General features: G+C 41.4%; 17 non-coding genes across 17 annotated transcripts; 7 read left to right on the forward strand and 10 right to left on the reverse strand.

The window, feature by feature from the left end:
• Positions 1 to 80: 80 nt before the first annotated feature.
• On the reverse strand, positions 81 to 154 carry trnan-guu (transfer RNA asparagine (anticodon GUU)). The gene has a single exon. It is a non-coding gene; the product is annotated as a tRNA-Asn (tRNA).
• Positions 155 to 1,470: 1,316 nt separating this feature from the next.
• Positions 1,471 to 1,544, reverse strand: trnan-guu (transfer RNA asparagine (anticodon GUU)). Its single transcript has one exon. It is a non-coding gene; the product is annotated as a tRNA-Asn (tRNA).
• Positions 1,545 to 2,698: 1,154 nt separating this feature from the next.
• trnak-cuu (transfer RNA lysine (anticodon CUU)) lies at positions 2,699 to 2,771 on the forward strand. Its single transcript has one exon. It is a non-coding gene; the product is annotated as a tRNA-Lys (tRNA).
• Positions 2,772 to 2,860: 89 nt separating this feature from the next.
• Positions 2,861 to 2,934, reverse strand: trnan-guu (transfer RNA asparagine (anticodon GUU)). Its single transcript has one exon. It is a non-coding gene; the product is annotated as a tRNA-Asn (tRNA).
• A 1,154-nt stretch (positions 2,935 to 4,088) lies between these two features.
• On the forward strand, positions 4,089 to 4,161 carry trnak-cuu (transfer RNA lysine (anticodon CUU)). The gene has a single exon. It is a non-coding gene; the product is annotated as a tRNA-Lys (tRNA).
• An 89-nt stretch (positions 4,162 to 4,250) lies between these two features.
• Positions 4,251 to 4,324, reverse strand: trnan-guu (transfer RNA asparagine (anticodon GUU)). Its single transcript has one exon. It is a non-coding gene; the product is annotated as a tRNA-Asn (tRNA).
• A 1,154-nt stretch (positions 4,325 to 5,478) lies between these two features.
• trnak-cuu (transfer RNA lysine (anticodon CUU)) lies at positions 5,479 to 5,551 on the forward strand. Its single transcript has one exon. It is a non-coding gene; the product is annotated as a tRNA-Lys (tRNA).
• An 89-nt stretch (positions 5,552 to 5,640) lies between these two features.
• Positions 5,641 to 5,714, reverse strand: trnan-guu (transfer RNA asparagine (anticodon GUU)). The gene has a single exon. It is a non-coding gene; the product is annotated as a tRNA-Asn (tRNA).
• A 1,154-nt stretch (positions 5,715 to 6,868) lies between these two features.
• Positions 6,869 to 6,941, forward strand: trnak-cuu (transfer RNA lysine (anticodon CUU)). Its single transcript has one exon. It is a non-coding gene; the product is annotated as a tRNA-Lys (tRNA).
• Positions 6,942 to 7,030: 89 nt separating this feature from the next.
• On the reverse strand, positions 7,031 to 7,104 carry trnan-guu (transfer RNA asparagine (anticodon GUU)). Its single transcript has one exon. It is a non-coding gene; the product is annotated as a tRNA-Asn (tRNA).
• A 1,154-nt stretch (positions 7,105 to 8,258) lies between these two features.
• On the forward strand, positions 8,259 to 8,331 carry trnak-cuu (transfer RNA lysine (anticodon CUU)). The gene has a single exon. It is a non-coding gene; the product is annotated as a tRNA-Lys (tRNA).
• Positions 8,332 to 9,648: 1,317 nt separating this feature from the next.
• trnak-cuu (transfer RNA lysine (anticodon CUU)) lies at positions 9,649 to 9,721 on the forward strand. The gene has a single exon. It is a non-coding gene; the product is annotated as a tRNA-Lys (tRNA).
• An 89-nt stretch (positions 9,722 to 9,810) lies between these two features.
• Positions 9,811 to 9,884, reverse strand: trnan-guu (transfer RNA asparagine (anticodon GUU)). The gene has a single exon. It is a non-coding gene; the product is annotated as a tRNA-Asn (tRNA).
• Positions 9,885 to 12,428: 2,544 nt separating this feature from the next.
• trnak-cuu (transfer RNA lysine (anticodon CUU)) lies at positions 12,429 to 12,501 on the forward strand. Its single transcript has one exon. It is a non-coding gene; the product is annotated as a tRNA-Lys (tRNA).
• Positions 12,502 to 12,590: 89 nt separating this feature from the next.
• Positions 12,591 to 12,664, reverse strand: trnan-guu (transfer RNA asparagine (anticodon GUU)). The gene has a single exon. It is a non-coding gene; the product is annotated as a tRNA-Asn (tRNA).
• Positions 12,665 to 13,980: 1,316 nt separating this feature from the next.
• trnan-guu (transfer RNA asparagine (anticodon GUU)) lies at positions 13,981 to 14,054 on the reverse strand. The gene has a single exon. It is a non-coding gene; the product is annotated as a tRNA-Asn (tRNA).
• Positions 14,055 to 15,370: 1,316 nt separating this feature from the next.
• trnan-guu (transfer RNA asparagine (anticodon GUU)) lies at positions 15,371 to 15,444 on the reverse strand. Its single transcript has one exon. It is a non-coding gene; the product is annotated as a tRNA-Asn (tRNA).
• Positions 15,445 to 16,281: the final 837 nt, after the last annotated feature.

Below are 16,281 nucleotides of genomic sequence, written 5' to 3' on the forward strand. Positions count from 1 at the left end.
TTTGTTTGAGTGAAATGTTGAAATTTAGTTAATCTGTTTGCACAAAATACGTCTAAAAAAGAAGAGAAAGGAACATACATCGTCCCTGGGTGGGCTCGAACCACCATCCTTTCGGTTAACAGCCGAACGCGCTAACCGATTGCGCCACAGAGACCAGATGCTGCTGTGCTTACATAGTTCTTCCTCAAAAGAAAAACCCAACAAGCACATTCCTCCTGTTTGCTGGCTTTTGATTAAATGAGCCAATGCATAAAGGATGCAACATCAATGTCACTCACACTTTTCTGCTAGCTTGTCTAAAATTCGCCCTTCCTTCAATTTCTCACTTGTCAAGACCTGCAGGTCTTCAAACAAAAGGTCAGTTTGTAGACCCTTTTCCTGTCAAAGTTTTGATCCTTTTGTCCACCAGTCATCGGAATGTGTATGATTTTCACCAGTTTACACACTGTAGCTCCCTTGCCTTCAGTTGCAGGGTTATGTCCTCTTAGATAAGACGCTTTTGAAATTATTTGTGAAAATGCACCCAAAACCTATTCAAAACAGATTTGATGGAAGCACTGCAGGAGCTGCTCCAAGACGCATTTTGTCCAGAAAATGTGCTATCATGAATGCATCCATATCACCAACACACATTTACAAACCAAACCATAGGCAATAAAATACATGAGTAAACTGATTTGTGGACCTTTGTGGCACTTGGTACTGCTGAGATCAGGATCATTACAGAGTTCAGCAATTATTTTCCCAACTAGGTCATTGATACATTGGAATCCCCAATGTTTTCTGGAACAGAATAGGCTATGCCTTTCGGATGAGAATAAAAAAAGACTTCAAGAACCAAAAAAGAAGTTAAGCTGCCTTCAGCTGATGTACTCAGACTAAAGGGAAACACTTTAAATCCCAAGGTGAAATGCACATGCTCAAAATTTTATCAGGACAGAGTACATGTTTTACTTTGATATTAAGAGCGATCACTGGATTGTCTTCCAGTAAATTATAGTTTTCTTCCGCTACAAAACGTTTTTTCAACAACTATAAAGAGGCTATGCAATGAAACTGAGCTGAGATGTCAAGTGCCTTTAATGGTACATTTTTGACCCCACTTCAAATGCTGCTGTTACCTGACCAGTTCGATTGTTAGTTTGCCAGATTCTCAATCTCTGGGATGTGAGATCATGCACCAGGTTTAGTGAATGTTTAAGGGTGAAGGTCTTTAGTTTCTGCACAAATTCCACAAACATAGCTCAGGTCCTGCTCAACATGTCAACATGTGGCGACAGCAAGTGCCTTTGGGGTACTACAAAAATCGCCCGGCTAGCTCAGTCGGTAGAGCATGAGACTCTTAATCTCAGGGTCGTGGGTTGGAGCCCCACGTTGGGCGAGAGGCTGATTTGTTTGAGTGAAATGTTGAAATTTAGTTAATCTGTTTGCACAAAATACGTCTAAAAAAGAAGAGAAAGGAACATACATCGTCCCTGGGTGGGCTCGAACCACCATCCTTTCGGTTAACAGCCGAACGCGCTAACCGATTGCGCCACAGAGACCAGATGCTGCTGTGCTTACATAGTTCTTCCTCAAAAGAAAAACCCAACAAGCACATTCCTCCTGTTTGCTGGCTTTTGATGAAATGAGCCAATGCATAAAGGATGCAACATCAATGTCACTCACACTTTTCTGCTAGCTTGTCTAAAATTCGCCCTTCCTTCAATTTCTCACTTGTCAAGACCTGCAGGTCTTCAAACAAAAGGTCAGTTTGTAGACCCTTTTCCTGTCAAAGTTTTGATCCTTTTGTCCACCAGTCATCGGAATGTGTATGATTTTCACCAGTTTACACAGTGTAGCTCCCTTGCCTTCAGTTGCAGGGTTATGTCCTCTTAGATAAGACGCTTTTGAAATTATTTGTGAAAATGCACCCAAAACCTATTCAAAACAGATTTGATGGAAGCACTGCAGGAGCTGCTCCAAGACGCATTTTGTCCAGAAAATGTGCTATCATGAATGCATCCATATCACCAACACACATTTACAAACCAAACCATAGGCAATAAAATACATGAGTAAACTGATTTGTGGACCTTTGTGGCACTTGGTACTGCTGAGATCAGGATCATTACAGAGTTCAGCAATTATTTTCCCAACTAGGTCATTGATACATTGGAATCCCCAATGTTTTCTGGAACAGAATAGGCTATGCCTTTCGGATGAGAATAAAAAAAGACTTCAAGAACCAAAAAAGAAGTTAAGCTGCCTTCAGCTGATGTACTCAGACTAAAGGGAAACACTTTAAATCCCAAGGTGAAATGCACATGCTCAAAATTTTATCAGGACAGAGTACATGTTTTACTTTGATATTAAGAGCGATCACTAGATTGTCTTCCAGTAAATTAATGTTTTCTTCCGCTACAAAACGTTTTTTCAACAACTATAAAGAGGCTATGCAACGAAACTGAGCTGAGATGTCAAGTGCCTTTAATGGTACATTTTTGACCCCACTTCAAATGCTGCTGTTACCTGACCAGTTCGATTGTTAGTTTGCCAGATTCTCAATCTCTGGGATGTGAGATCATGCACCAGGTTTAGTGAATGTTTAAGGGTGAAGGTCTTTAGTTTCTGCACAAATTCCACAAACATAGCTCAGGTCCTGCTCAACATGTCAACATGTGGCGACAGCAAGTGCCTTTGGGGTCCTACAAAAATCGCCCGGCTAGCTCAGTCGGTAGAGCATGAGACTCTTAATCTCAGGGTCGTGAGTTCGAGCCCCACGTTGGGCGAGAGGCTGATTTGTTTGAGTGAAATGTTGAAATTTAGTTAATCTGTTTGCACAAAATACGTCTAAAAAAGAAGAGAAAGGAACATACATCGTCCCTGGGTGGGCTCGAACCACCATCCTTTCGGTTAACAGCCGAACGCGCTAACCGATTGCGCCACAGAGACCAGATGCTGCTGTGCTTACATAGTTCTTCCTCAAAAGAAAAACCCAACAAGCACATTCCTCCTGTTTGCTGGCTTTTGATGAAATGAGCCAATGCATAAAGGATGCAACATCAATGTCACTCACACTTTTCTGCTAGCTTGTCTAAAATTCACCCTTCCTTCAATTTCTCACTTGTCAAGACCTGCAGGTCTTCAAACAAAAGGTCAGTTTGTAGACCCTTTTCCTGTCAAAGTTTTGATCCTTTTGTCCACCAGTCATCGGAATGTGTATGATTTTCACCAGTTTACACAGTGTAGCTCCCTTGCCTTCAGTTGCAGGGTTATGTCGTCTTAGATAAGACGCTTTTGAAATTATTTGTGAAAATGCACCCAAAACCTATTCAAAACAGATTTGATGGAAGCACTGCAGGAGCTGCTCCAAGACGCATTTTGTCCAGAAAATGTGCTATCATGAATGCATCCATATCACCAACACACATTTACAAACCAAACCATAGGCAATAAAATACATGAGTAAACTGATTTGTGGACCTTTGTGGCACTTGGTACTGCTGAGATCAGGATCATTACAGAGTTCAGCAATTATTTTCCCAACTAGGTCATTGATACATTGGAATCCCCAATGTTTTCTGGAACAGAATAGGCTATGCCTTTCGGATGAGAATAAAAAAAGACTTCAAGAACCAAAAAAGAAGTTAAGCTGCCTTCAGCTGATGTACTCAGACTAAAGGGAAACACTTTAAATCCCAAGGTGAAATGCACATGCTCAAAATTTTATCAGGACAGAGTACATGTTTTACTTTGATATTAAGAGCGATCACTGGATTGTCTTCCAGTAAATTAATGTTTTCTTCCGCTACAAAACGTTTTTTCAACAACTATAAAGAGGCTATGCAACGAAACTGAGCTGGGATGTCAAGTGCCTTTAATGGTACCTTTTTGACCCCACTTCAAATGCTGCTGTTACCTGACCAGTTCGATTGTTAGTTTGCCAGATTCTCAATCTCTGGGATGTGAGATCATGCACCAGGTTTAGTGAATGTTTAAGGGTGAAGGTCTTTAATTTCTGCACAAATTCCACAAACATAGCTCAGGTCCTGCTCAACATGTCAACATGTGGCGACAGCAAGTGCCTTTGGGGTCCTACAAAAATCGCCCGGCTAGCTCAGTCGGTAGAGCATGAGACTCTTAATCTCAGGGTCGTGAGTTCGAGCCCCACGTTGGGCGAGAGGCTGATTTGTTTGAGTGAAATGTTGAAATTTAGTTAATCTGTTTGCACAAAATACGTCTAAAAAAGAAGAGAAAGGAACATACATCGTCCCTGGGTGGGCTCGAACCACCATCCTTTCGGTTAACAGCCGAACGCGCTAACCGATTGCGCCACAGAGACCAGATGCTGCTGTGCTTACATAGTTCTTCCTCAAAAGAAAAACCCAACAAGCACATTCCTCCTGTTTGCTGGCTTTTGATGAAATGAGCCAATGCATAAAGGATGCAACATCAATGTCACTCACACTTTTCTGCTAGCTTGTCTAAAATTCGCCCTTCCTTCAATTTCTCACTTGTCAAGACCTGCAGGTCTTCAAACAAAAGGTCAGTTTGTAGACCCTTTTCCTGTCAAAGTTTTGATCCTTTTGTCCACCAGTCATCGGAATGTGTATGATTTTCACCAGTTTACACAGTGTAGCTCCCTTGCATTCAGTTGCAGGGTTATGTCCTCTTAGATAAGACGCTTTTCAAATTATTTGTGAAAATGCACCCAAAACCTATTCAAAACAGATTTGATGGAAGCACTGCAGGAGCTGCTCCAAGACGCATTTTGTCCAGAAAATGTGCTATCATGAATGCATACATATCACCAACACACATTTACAAACCAAACCATAGGCAATAAAATACATGAGTAAACTGATTTGTGGACCTTTGTGGCACTTGGTACTGCTGAGATCAGGATCATTACAGAGTTCAGCAATTATTTTCCCAACTAGGTCATTGATACATTGGAATCCCCAATGTTTTCTGGAACAGAATAGGCTATGCCTTTCGGATGAGAATAAAAAAAGACTTCAAGAACCAAAAAAGAAGTTAAGCTGCCTTCAGCTGATGTACTCAGACTAAAGGGAAACACTTTAAATCCCAAGGTGAAATGCACATGCTCAAAATTTTATCAGGACAGAGTACATGTTTTACTTTGATATTAAGAGCGATCACTGGATTGTCTTCCAGTAAATTAATGTTTTCTTCCGCTACAAAACGTTTTTTCAACAACTATAAAGAGGCTATGCAATGAAACTGAGCTGAGATGTCAAGTGCCTTTAATGGTACATTTTTGACCCCACTTCAAATGCTGCTGTTACCTGACCAGTTCGATTGTTAGTTTGCCAGATTCTCAATCTCTGGGATGTGAGATCATGCACCAGGTTTAGTGAATGTTTAAGGGTGAAGGTCTTTAGTTTCTGCACAAATTCCACAAACATAGCTCAGGTCCTGCTCAACATGTCAACATGTGGCGACAGCAAGTGCCTTTGGGGTACTACAAAAATCGCCCGGCTAGCTCAGTCGGTAGAGCATGAGACTCTTAATCTCAGGGTCGTGGGTTCGAGCCCCACGTTGGGCGAGAGGCTGATTTGTTTGAGTGAAATGTTGAAATTTAGTTAATCTGTTTGCACAAAATACGTCTAAAAAAGAAGAGAAAGGAACATACATCGTCCCTGGGTGGGCTCGAACCACCATCCTTTCGGTTAACAGCCGAACGCGCTAACCGATTGCGCCACAGAGACCAGATGCTGCTGTGCTTACATAGTTCTTCCTCAAAAGAAAAACCCAACAAGCACATTCCTCCTGTTTGCTGGCTTTTGATGAAATGAGCCAATGCATAAAGGATGCAACATCAATGTCACTCACACTTTTCTGCTAGCTTGTCTAAAATTCGCCCTTCCTTCAATTTCTCACTTGTCAAGACCTGCAGGTCTTCAAACAAAAGGTCAGTTTGTAGACCCTTTTCCTGTCAAAGTTTTGATCCTTTTGTCCACCAGTCATCGGAATGTGTATGATTTTCACCAGTTTACACAGTGTAGCTCCCTTGCATTCAGTTGCAGGGTTATGTCCTCTTAGATAAGACGCTTTTCAAATTATTTGTGAAAATGCACCCAAAACCTATTCAAAACAGATTTGATGGAAGCACTGCAGGAGCTGCTCCAAGACGCATTTTGTCCAGAAAATGTGCTATCATGAATGCATACATATCACCAACACACATTTACAAACCAAACCATAGGCAATAAAATACATGAGTAAACTGATTTGTGGACCTTTGTGGCACTTGGTACTGCTGAGATCAGGATCATTACAGAGTTCAGCAATTATTTTCCCAACTAGGTCATTGATACATTGGAATCCCCAATGTTTTCTGGAACAGAATAGGCTATGCCTTTCGGATGAGAATAAAAAAAGACTTCAAGAACCAAAAAAGAAGTTAAGCTGCCTTCAGCTGATGTACTCAGACTAAAGGGAAACACTTTAAATCCCAAGGTGAAATGCACATGCTCAAAATTTTATCAGGACAGAGTACATGTTTTACTTTGATATTAAGAGCGATCACTGGATTGTCTTCCAGTAAATTAATGTTTTCTTCCGCTACAAAACGTTTTTTCAACAACTATAAAGAGGCTATGCAATGAAACTGAGCTGAGATGTCAAGTGCCTTTAATGGTACATTTTTGACCCCACTTCAAATGCTGCTGTTACCTGACCAGTTCGATTGTTAGTTTGCCAGATTCTCAATCTCTGGGATGTGAGATCATGCACCAGGTTTAGTGAATGTTTAAGGGTGAAGGTCTTTAGTTTCTGCACAAATTCCACAAACATAGCTCAGGTCCTGCTCAACATGTCAACATGTGGCGACAGCAAGTGCCTTTGGGGTACTACAAAAATCGCCCGGCTAGCTCAGTCGGTAGAGCATGAGACTCTTAATCTCAGGGTCGTGGGTTCGAGCCCCACGTTGGGCGAGAGGCTGATTTGTTTGAGTGAAATGTTGAAATTTAGTTAATCTGTTTGCACAAAATACGTCTAAAAAAGAAGAGAAAGGAACATACATCGTCCCTGGGTGGGCTCGAACCACCATCCTTTCGGTTAACAGCCGAACGCGCTAACCGATTGCGCCACAGAGACCAGATGCTGCTGTGCTTACATAGTTCTTCCTCAAAAGAAAAACCCAACAAGCACATTCCTCCTGTTTGCTGGCTTTTGATTAAATGAGCCAATGCATAAAGGATGCAACATCAATGTCACTCACACTTTTCTGCTAGCTTGTCTAAAATTCGCCCTTCCTTCAATTTCTCACTTGTCAAGACCTGCAGGTCTTCAAACAAAAGGTCAGTTTGTAGACCCTTTTCCTGTCAAAGTTTTGATCCTTTTGTCCACCAGTCATCGGAATGTGTATGATTTTCACCAGTTTACACAGTGTAGCTCCCTTGCCTTCAGTTGCAGGGTTATGTCCTCTTAGATAAGACGCTTTTGAAATTATTTGTGAAAATGCACCCAAAACCTATTCAAAACAGATTTGATGGAAGCACTGCAGGAGCTGCTCCAAGACGCATTTTGTCCAGAAAATGTGCTATCATGAATGCATCCATATCACCAACACACATTTACAAACCAAACCATAGGCAATAAAATACATGAGTAAACTGATTTGTGGACCTTTGTGGCACTTGGTACTGCTGAGATCAGGATCATTACAGAGTTCAGCAATTATTTTCCCAACTAGGTCATTGATACATTGGAATCCCCAATGTTTTCTGGAACAGAATAGGCTATGCCTTTCGGATGAGAATAAAAAAAGACTTCAAGAACCAAAAAAGAAGTTAAGCTGCCTTCAGCTGATGTACTCAGACTAAAGGGAAACACTTTAAATCCCAAGGTGAAATGCACATGCTCAAAATTTTATCAGGACAGAGTACATGTTTTACTTTGATATTAAGAGCGATCACTAGATTGTCTTCCAGTAAATTAATGTTTTCTTCCGCTACAAAACGTTTTTTCAACAACTACAAAGAGGCTATGCAACGAAACTGAGCTGAGATGTCAAGTGCCTTTAATGGTACATTTTTGACCCCACTTCAAATGCTGCTGTTACCTGACCAGTTCGATTGTTAGTTTGCCAGATTCTCAATCTCTGGGATGTGAGATCATGCACCAGGTTTAGTGAATGTTTAAGGGTGAAGGTCTTTAGTTTCTGCACAAATTCCACAAACATAGCTCAGGTCCTGCTCAACATGTCAACATGTGGCGACAGCAAGTGCCTTTGGGGTCCTACAAAAATCGCCCGGCTAGCTCAGTCGGTAGAGCATGAGACTCTTAATCTCAGGGTCGTGGGTTCGAGCCCCACGTTGGGCGAGAGGCTGATTTGTTTGAGTGAAATGTTGAAATTTAGTTAATCTGTTTGCACAAAATACGTCTAAAAAAGAAGAGAAAGGAACATACATCTTCCCTGAGTGGGCTCGAACCACCATCCTTTGGGTTAACAGCCGAACGCGCTAACCGATTGCGCCACAGAGACCAGATGCTGCTGTGCTTACATAGTTCTTCCTCAAAAGAAAAACCCAACAAGCACATTCCTCCTGTTTGCTGGCTTTTGATGAAATGAGCCAATGCATAAAGGATGCAACATCAATGTCACTCACACTTTTCTGCTAGCTTGTCTAAAATTCGCCCTTCCTTCAATTTCTCACTTGTCAAGACCTGCAGGTCTTCAAACAAAAGGTCAGTTTGTAGACCCTTTTCCTGTCAAAGTTTTGATCCTTTTGTCCACCAGTCATCGGAATGTGTATGATTTTCACCAGTTTACACAGTGTAGCTCCCTTGCATTCAGTTGCAGGGTTATGTCCTCTTAGATAAGACGCTTTTCAAATTATTTGTGAAAATGCACCCAAAACCTATTCAAAACAGATTTGATGGAAGCACTGCAGGAGCTGCTCCAAGACGCATTTTGTCCAGAAAATGTGCTATCATGAATGCATACATATCACCAACACACATTTACAAACCAAACCATAGGCAATAAAATACATGAGTAAACTGATTTGTGGACCTTTGTGGCACTTGGTACTGCTGAGATCAGGATCATTACAGAGTTCAGCAATTATTTTCCCAACTAGGTCATTGATACATTGGAATCCCCAATGTTTTCTGGAACAGAATAGGCTATGCCTTTCGGATGAGAATAAAAAAAGACTTCAAGAACCAAAAAAGAAGTTAAGCTGCCTTCAGCTGATGTACTCAGACTAAAGGGAAACACTTTAAATCCCAAGGTGAAATGCACATGCTCAAAATTTTATCAGGACAGAGTACATGTTTTACTTTGATATTAAGAGCGATCACTGGATTGTCTTCCAGTAAATTAATGTTTTCTTCCGCTACAAAACGTTTTTTCAACAACTATAAAGAGGCTATGCAATGAAACTGAGCTGAGATGTCAAGTGCCTTTAATGGTACATTTTTGACCCCACTTCAAATGCTGCTGTTACCTGACCAGTTCGATTGTTAGTTTGCCAGATTCTCAATCTCTGGGATGTGAGATCATGCACCAGGTTTAGTGAATGTTTAAGGGTGAAGGTCTTTAGTTTCTGCACAAATTCCACAAACATAGCTCAGGTCCTGCTCAACATGTCAACATGTGGCGACAGCAAGTGCCTTTGGGGTACTACAAAAATCGCCCGGCTAGCTCAGTCGGTAGAGCATGAGACTCTTAATCTCAGGGTCGTGGGTTCGAGCCCCACGTTGGGCGAGAGGCTGATTTGTTTGAGTGAAATGTTGAAATTTAGTTAATCTGTTTGCACAAAATACGTCTAAAAAAGAAGAGAAAGGAACATACATCGTCCCTGGGTGGGCTCGAACCACCATCCTTTCGGTTAACAGCCGAACGCGCTAACCGATTGCGCCACAGAGACCAGATGCTGCTGTGCTTACATAGTTCTTCCTCAAAAGAAAAACCCAACAAGCACATTCCTCCTGTTTGCTGGCTTTTGATTAAATGAGCCAATGCATAAAGGATGCAACATCAATGTCACTCACACTTTTCTGCTAGCTTGTCTAAAATTCGCCCTTCCTTCAATTTCTCACTTGTCAAGACCTGCAGGTCTTCAAACAAAAGGTCAGTTTGTAGACCCTTTTCCTGTCAAAGTTTTGATCCTTTTGTCCACCAGTCATCGGAATGTGTATGATTTTCACCAGTTTACACAGTGTAGCTCCCTTGCCTTCAGTTGCAGGGTTATGTCCTCTTAGATAAGACGCTTTTCAAATTATTTGTGAAAATGCACCCAAAACCTATTCAAAACAGATTTGATGGAAGCACTGCAGGAGCTGCTCCAAGACGCATTTTGTCCAGAAAATGTGCTATCATGAATGCATCCATATCACCAACACACATTTACAAACCAAACCATAGGCAATAAAATACATGAGTAAACTGATTTGTGGACCTTTGTGGCACTTGGTACTGCTGAGATCAGGATCATTACAGAGTTCAGCAATTATTTTCCCAACTAGGTCATTGATACATTGGAATCCCCAATGTTTTCTGGAACAGAATAGGCTATGCCTTTCGGATGAGAATAAAAAAAGACTTCAAGAACCAAAAAAGAAGTTAAGCTGCCTTCAGCTGATGTACTCAGACTAAAGGGAAACACTTTAAATCCCAAGGTGAAATGCACATGCTCAAAATTTTATCAGGACAGAGTACATGTTTTACTTTGATATTAAGAGCGATCACTAGATTGTCTTCCAGTAAATTAATGTTTTCTTCCGCTACAAAACGTTTTTTCAACAACTATAAAGAGGCTATGCAACGAAACTGAGCTGAGATGTCAAGTGCCTTTAATGGTACATTTTTGACCCCACTTCAAATGCTGCTGTTACCTGACCAGTTCGATTGTTAGTTTGCCAGATTCTCAATCTCTGGGATGTGAGATCATGCACCAGGTTTAGTGAATGTTTAAGGGTGAAGGTCTTTAGTTTCTGCACAAATTCCACAAACATAGCTCAGGTCCTGCTCAACATGTCAACATGTGGCGACAGCAAGTGCCTTTGGGGTCCTACAAAAATCGCCCGGCTAGCTCAGTCGGTAGAGCATGAGACTCTTAATCTCAGGGTCGTGGGTTGGAGCCCCACGTTGGGCGAGAGGCTGATTTGTTTGAGTGAAATGTTGAAATTTAGTTAATCTGTTTGCACAAAATACGTCTAAAAAAGAAGAGAAAGGAACATACATCGTCCCTGGGTGGGCTCGAACCACGATCCTTTCGGTTAACAGCCGAACGCGCTAACCGATTGCGCCACAGAGACCAGATGCTGCTGTGCTTACATAGTTCTTCCTCAAAAGAAAAACCCAACAAGCACATTCCTCCTGTTTGCTGGCTTTTGATTAAATGAGCCAATGCATAAAGGATGCAACATCAATGTCACTCACACTTTTCTGCTAGCTTGTCTAAAATTCGCCCTTCCTTCAATTTCTCACTTGTCAAGACCTGCAGGTCTTCAAACAAAAGGTCAGTTTGTAGACCCTTTTCCTGTCAAAGTTTTGATCCTTTTGTCCACCAGTCATCGGAATGTGTATGATTTTCACCAGTTTACACAGTGTAGCTCCCTTGCCTTCAGTTGCAGGGTTATGTCCTCTTAGATAAGACGCTTTTGAAATTATTTGTGAAAATGCACCCAAAACCTATTCAAAACAGATTTGATGGAAGCACTGCAGGAGCTGCTCCAAGACGCATTTTGTCCAGAAAATGTGCTATCATGAATGCATCCATATCACCAACACACATTTACAAACCAAACCATAGGCAATAAAATACATGAGTAAACTGATTTGTGGACCTTTGTGGCACTTGGTACTGCTGAGATCAGGATCATTACAGAGTTCAGCAATTATTTTCCCAACTAGGTCATTGATACATTGGAATCCCCAATGTTTTCTGGAACAGAATAGGCTATGCCTTTCGGATGAGAATAAAAAAAGACTTCAAGAACCAAAAAAGAAGTTAAGCTGCCTTCAGCTGATGTACTCAGACTAAAGGGAAACACTTTAAATCCCAAGGTGAAATGCACATGCTCAAAATTTTATCAGGACAGAGTACATGTTTTACTTTGATATTAAGAGCGATCACTAGATTGTCTTCCAGTAAATTAATGTTTTCTTCCGCTACAAAACGTTTTTTCAACAACTATAAAGAGGTTATGCAACGAAACTGAGCTGAGATGTCAAGTGCCTTTAATGGTACATTTTTGACCCCACTTCAAATGCTGCTGTTACCTGACCAGTTCGATTGTTAGTTTGCCAGATTCTCAATCTCTGGGATGTGAGATCATGCACCAGGTTTAGTGAATGTTTAAGGGTGAAGGTCTTTAGTTTCTGCACAAATTCCACAAACATAGCTCAGGTCCTGCTCAACATGTCAACATGTGGCGACAGCAAGTGCCTTTGGGGTCCTACAAAAATCGCCCGGCTAGCTCAGTCGGTAGAGCATGAGACTCTTAATCTCAGGGTCGTGGGTTCGAGCCCCACGTTGGGCGAGAGGCTGATTTGTTTGAGTGAAATGTTGAAATTTAGTTAATCTGTTTGCACAAAATACGTCTAAAAAAGAAGAGAAAGGAACATACATCGTCCCTGGGTGGGCTCGAACCACCATCCTTTCGGTTAACAGCCGAACGCGCTAACCGATTGCGCCACAGAGACCAGATGCTGCTGTGCTTACATAGTTCTTCCTCAAAAGAAAAACCCAACAAGCACATTCCTCCTGTTTGCTGGCTTTTGATGAAATGAGCCAATGCATAAAGGATGCAACATCAATGACACTCACACTTTTCTGCTAGCTTGTCTAAAATTCGCCCTTCCTTCAATTTCTCACTTGTCAAGACCTGCAGGTCTTCAAACAAAAGGTCAGTTTGTAGACCCTTTTCCTGTCAAAGTTTTGATCCTTTTGTCCACCAGTCATCGGAATGTGTATGATTTTCACCAGTTTACACAGTGTAGCTCCCTTGCCTTCAGTTGCAGGGTTATGTCCTCTTAGATAAGACGCTTTTGAAATTATTTGTGAAAATGCACCCAAAACCTATTCAAAACAGATTTGATGGAAGCACTGCAGGAGCTGCTCCAAGACGCATTTTGTCCAGAAAATGTGCTATCATGAATGCATCCATATCACCAACACACATTTACAAACCAAACCATAGGCAATAAAATACATGAGTAAACTGATTTGTGGACCTTTGTGGCACTTGGTACTGCTGAGATCAGGATCATTACAGAGTTCAGCAATTATTTTCCCAACTAGGTCATTGATACATTGGAATCCCCAATGTTTTCTGGAACAGAATAGGCTATGCCTTTCGGATGAGAATAAAAAAAGACTTCAAGAACCAAAAAAGAAGTTAAGCTGCCTTCAGCTGATGTACTCAGACTAAAGGGAAACACTTTAAATCCCAAGGTGAAATGCACATGCTCAAAATTTTATCAGGACAGAGTACATGTTTTACTTTGATATTAAGAGCGATCACTGGATTGTCTTCCAGTAAATTATAGTTTTCTTCCGCTACAAAACGTTTTTTCAACAACTATAAAGAGGCTATGCAATGAAACTGAGCTGAGATGTCAAGTGCCTTTAATGGTACATTTTTGACCCCACTTCAAATGCTGCTGTTACCTGACCAGTTCGATTGTTAGTTTGCCAGATTCTCAATCTCTGGGATGTGAGATCATGCACCAGGTTTAGTGAATGTTTAAGGGTGAAGGTCTTTAGTTTCTGCACAAATTCCACAAACATAGCTCAGGTCCTGCTCAACATGTCAACATGTGGCGACAGCAAGTGCCTTTGGGGTACTACAAAAATCGCCCGGCTAGCTCAGTCGGTAGAGCATGAGACTCTTAATCTCAGGGTCGTGGGTTGGAGCCCCACGTTGGGCGAGAGGCTGATTTGTTTGAGTGAAATGTTGAAATTTAGTTAATCTGTTTGCACAAAATACGTCTAAAAAAGAAGAGAAAGGAACATACATCGTCCCTGGGTGGGCTCGAACCACCATCCTTTCGGTTAACAGCCGAACGCGCTAACCGATTGCGCCACAGAGACCAGATGCTGCTGTGCTTACATAGTTCTTCCTCAAAAGAAAAACCCAACAAGCACATTCCTCCTGTTTGCTGGCTTTTGATGAAATGAGCCAATGCATAAAGGATGCAACATCAATGTCACTCACACTTTTCTGCTAGCTTGTCTAAAATTCGCCCTTCCTTCAATTTCTCACTTGTCAAGACCTGCAGGTCTTCAAACAAAAGGTCAGTTTGTAGACCCTTTTCCTGTCAAAGTTTTGATCCTTTTGTCCACCAGTCATCGGAATGTGTATGATTTTCACCAGTTTACACAGTGTAGCTCCCTTGCCTTCAGTTGCAGGGTTATGTCCTCTTAGATAAGACGCTTTTGAAATTATTTGTGAAAATGCACCCAAAACCTATTCAAAACAGATTTGATGGAAGCACTGCAGGAGCTGCTCCAAGACGCATTTTGTCCAGAAAATGTGCTATCATGAATGCATCCATATCACCAACACACATTTACAAACCAAACCATAGGCAATAAAATACATGAGTAAACTGATTTGTGGACCTTTGTGGCACTTGGTACTGCTGAGATCAGGATCATTACAGAGTTCAGCAATTATTTTCCCAACTAGGTCATTGATACATTGGAATCCCCAATGTTTTCTGGAACAGAATAGGCTATGCCTTTCGGATGAGAATAAAAAAAGACTTCAAGAACCAAAAAAGAAGTTAAGCTGCCTTCAGCTGATGTACTCAGACTAAAGGGAAACACTTTAAATCCCAAGGTGAAATGCACATGCTCAAAATTTTATCAGGACAGAGTACATGTTTTACTTTGATATTAAGAGCGATCACTGGATTGTCTTCCAGTAAATTATAGTTTTCTTCCGCTACAAAACGTTTTTTCAACAACTATAAAGAGGCTATGCAATGAAACTGAGCTGAGATGTCAAGTGCCTTTAATGGTACATTTTTGACCCCACTTCAAATGCTGCTGTTACCTGACCAGTTCGATTGTTAGTTTGCCAGATTCTCAATCTCTGGGATGTGAGATCATGCACCAGGTTTAGTGAATGTTTAAGGGTGAAGGTCTTTAGTTTCTGCACAAATTCCACAAACATAGCTCAGGTCCTGCTCAACATGTCAACATGTGGCGACAGCAAGTGCCTTTGGGGTACTACAAAAATCGCCCGGCTAGCTCAGTCGGTAGAGCATGAGACTCTTAATCTCAGGGTCGTGGGTTGGAGCCCCACGTTGGGCGAGAGGCTGATTTGTTTGAGTGAAATGTTGAAATTTAGTTAATCTGTTTGCACAAAATACGTCTAAAAAAGAAGAGAAAGGAACATACATCGTCCCTGGGTGGGCTCGAACCACCATCCTTTCGGTTAACAGCCGAACGCGCTAACCGATTGCGCCACAGAGACCAGATGCTGCTGTGCTTACATAGTTCTTCCTCAAAAGAAAAACCCAACAAGCACATTCCTCCTGTTTGCTGGCTTTTGATTAAATGAGCCAATGCATAAAGGATGCAACATCAATGTCACTCACACTTTTCTGCTAGCTTGTCTAAAATTCGCCCTTCCTTCAATTTCTCACTTGTCAAGACCTGCAGGTCTTCAAACAAAAGGTCAGTTTGTAGACCCTTTTCCTGTCAAAGTTTTGATCCTTTTGTCCACCAGTCATCGGAATGTGTATGATTTTCACCAGTTTACACAGTGTAGCTCCCTTGCCTTCAGTTGCAGGGTTATGTCCTCTTAGATAAGACGCTTTTGAAATTATTTGTGAAAATGCACCCAAAACCTATTCAAAACAGATTTGATGGAAGCACTGCAGGAGCTGCTCCAAGACGCATTTTGTCCAGAAAATGTGCTATCATGAATGCATCCATATCACCAACACACATTTACAAACCAAACCATAGGCAATAAAATACATGAGTAAACTGATTTGTGGACCTTTGTGGCACTTGGTACTGCTGAGATCAGGATCATTACAGAGTTCAGCAATTATTTTCCCAACTAGGTCATTGATACATTGGAATCCCCAATGTTTTCTGGAACAGAATAGGCTATGCCTTTCGGATGAGAATAAAAAAAGACTTCAAGAACCAAAAAAGAAGTTAAGCTGCCTTCAGCTGATGTACTCAGACTAAAGGGAAACACTTTAAATCCCAAGGTGAAATGCACATGCTCAAAATTTTATCAGGACAGAGTACATGTTTTACTTTGATATTAAGAGCGATCACTAGATTGTCTTCCAGT

This window comes from Brachyhypopomus gauderio, unplaced genomic scaffold (assembly GCF_052324685.1).
Source record: "Brachyhypopomus gauderio isolate BG-103 unplaced genomic scaffold, BGAUD_0.2 sc159, whole genome shotgun sequence".
NCBI lineage: Eukaryota > Metazoa > Chordata > Actinopteri > Gymnotiformes > Hypopomidae > Brachyhypopomus > Brachyhypopomus gauderio.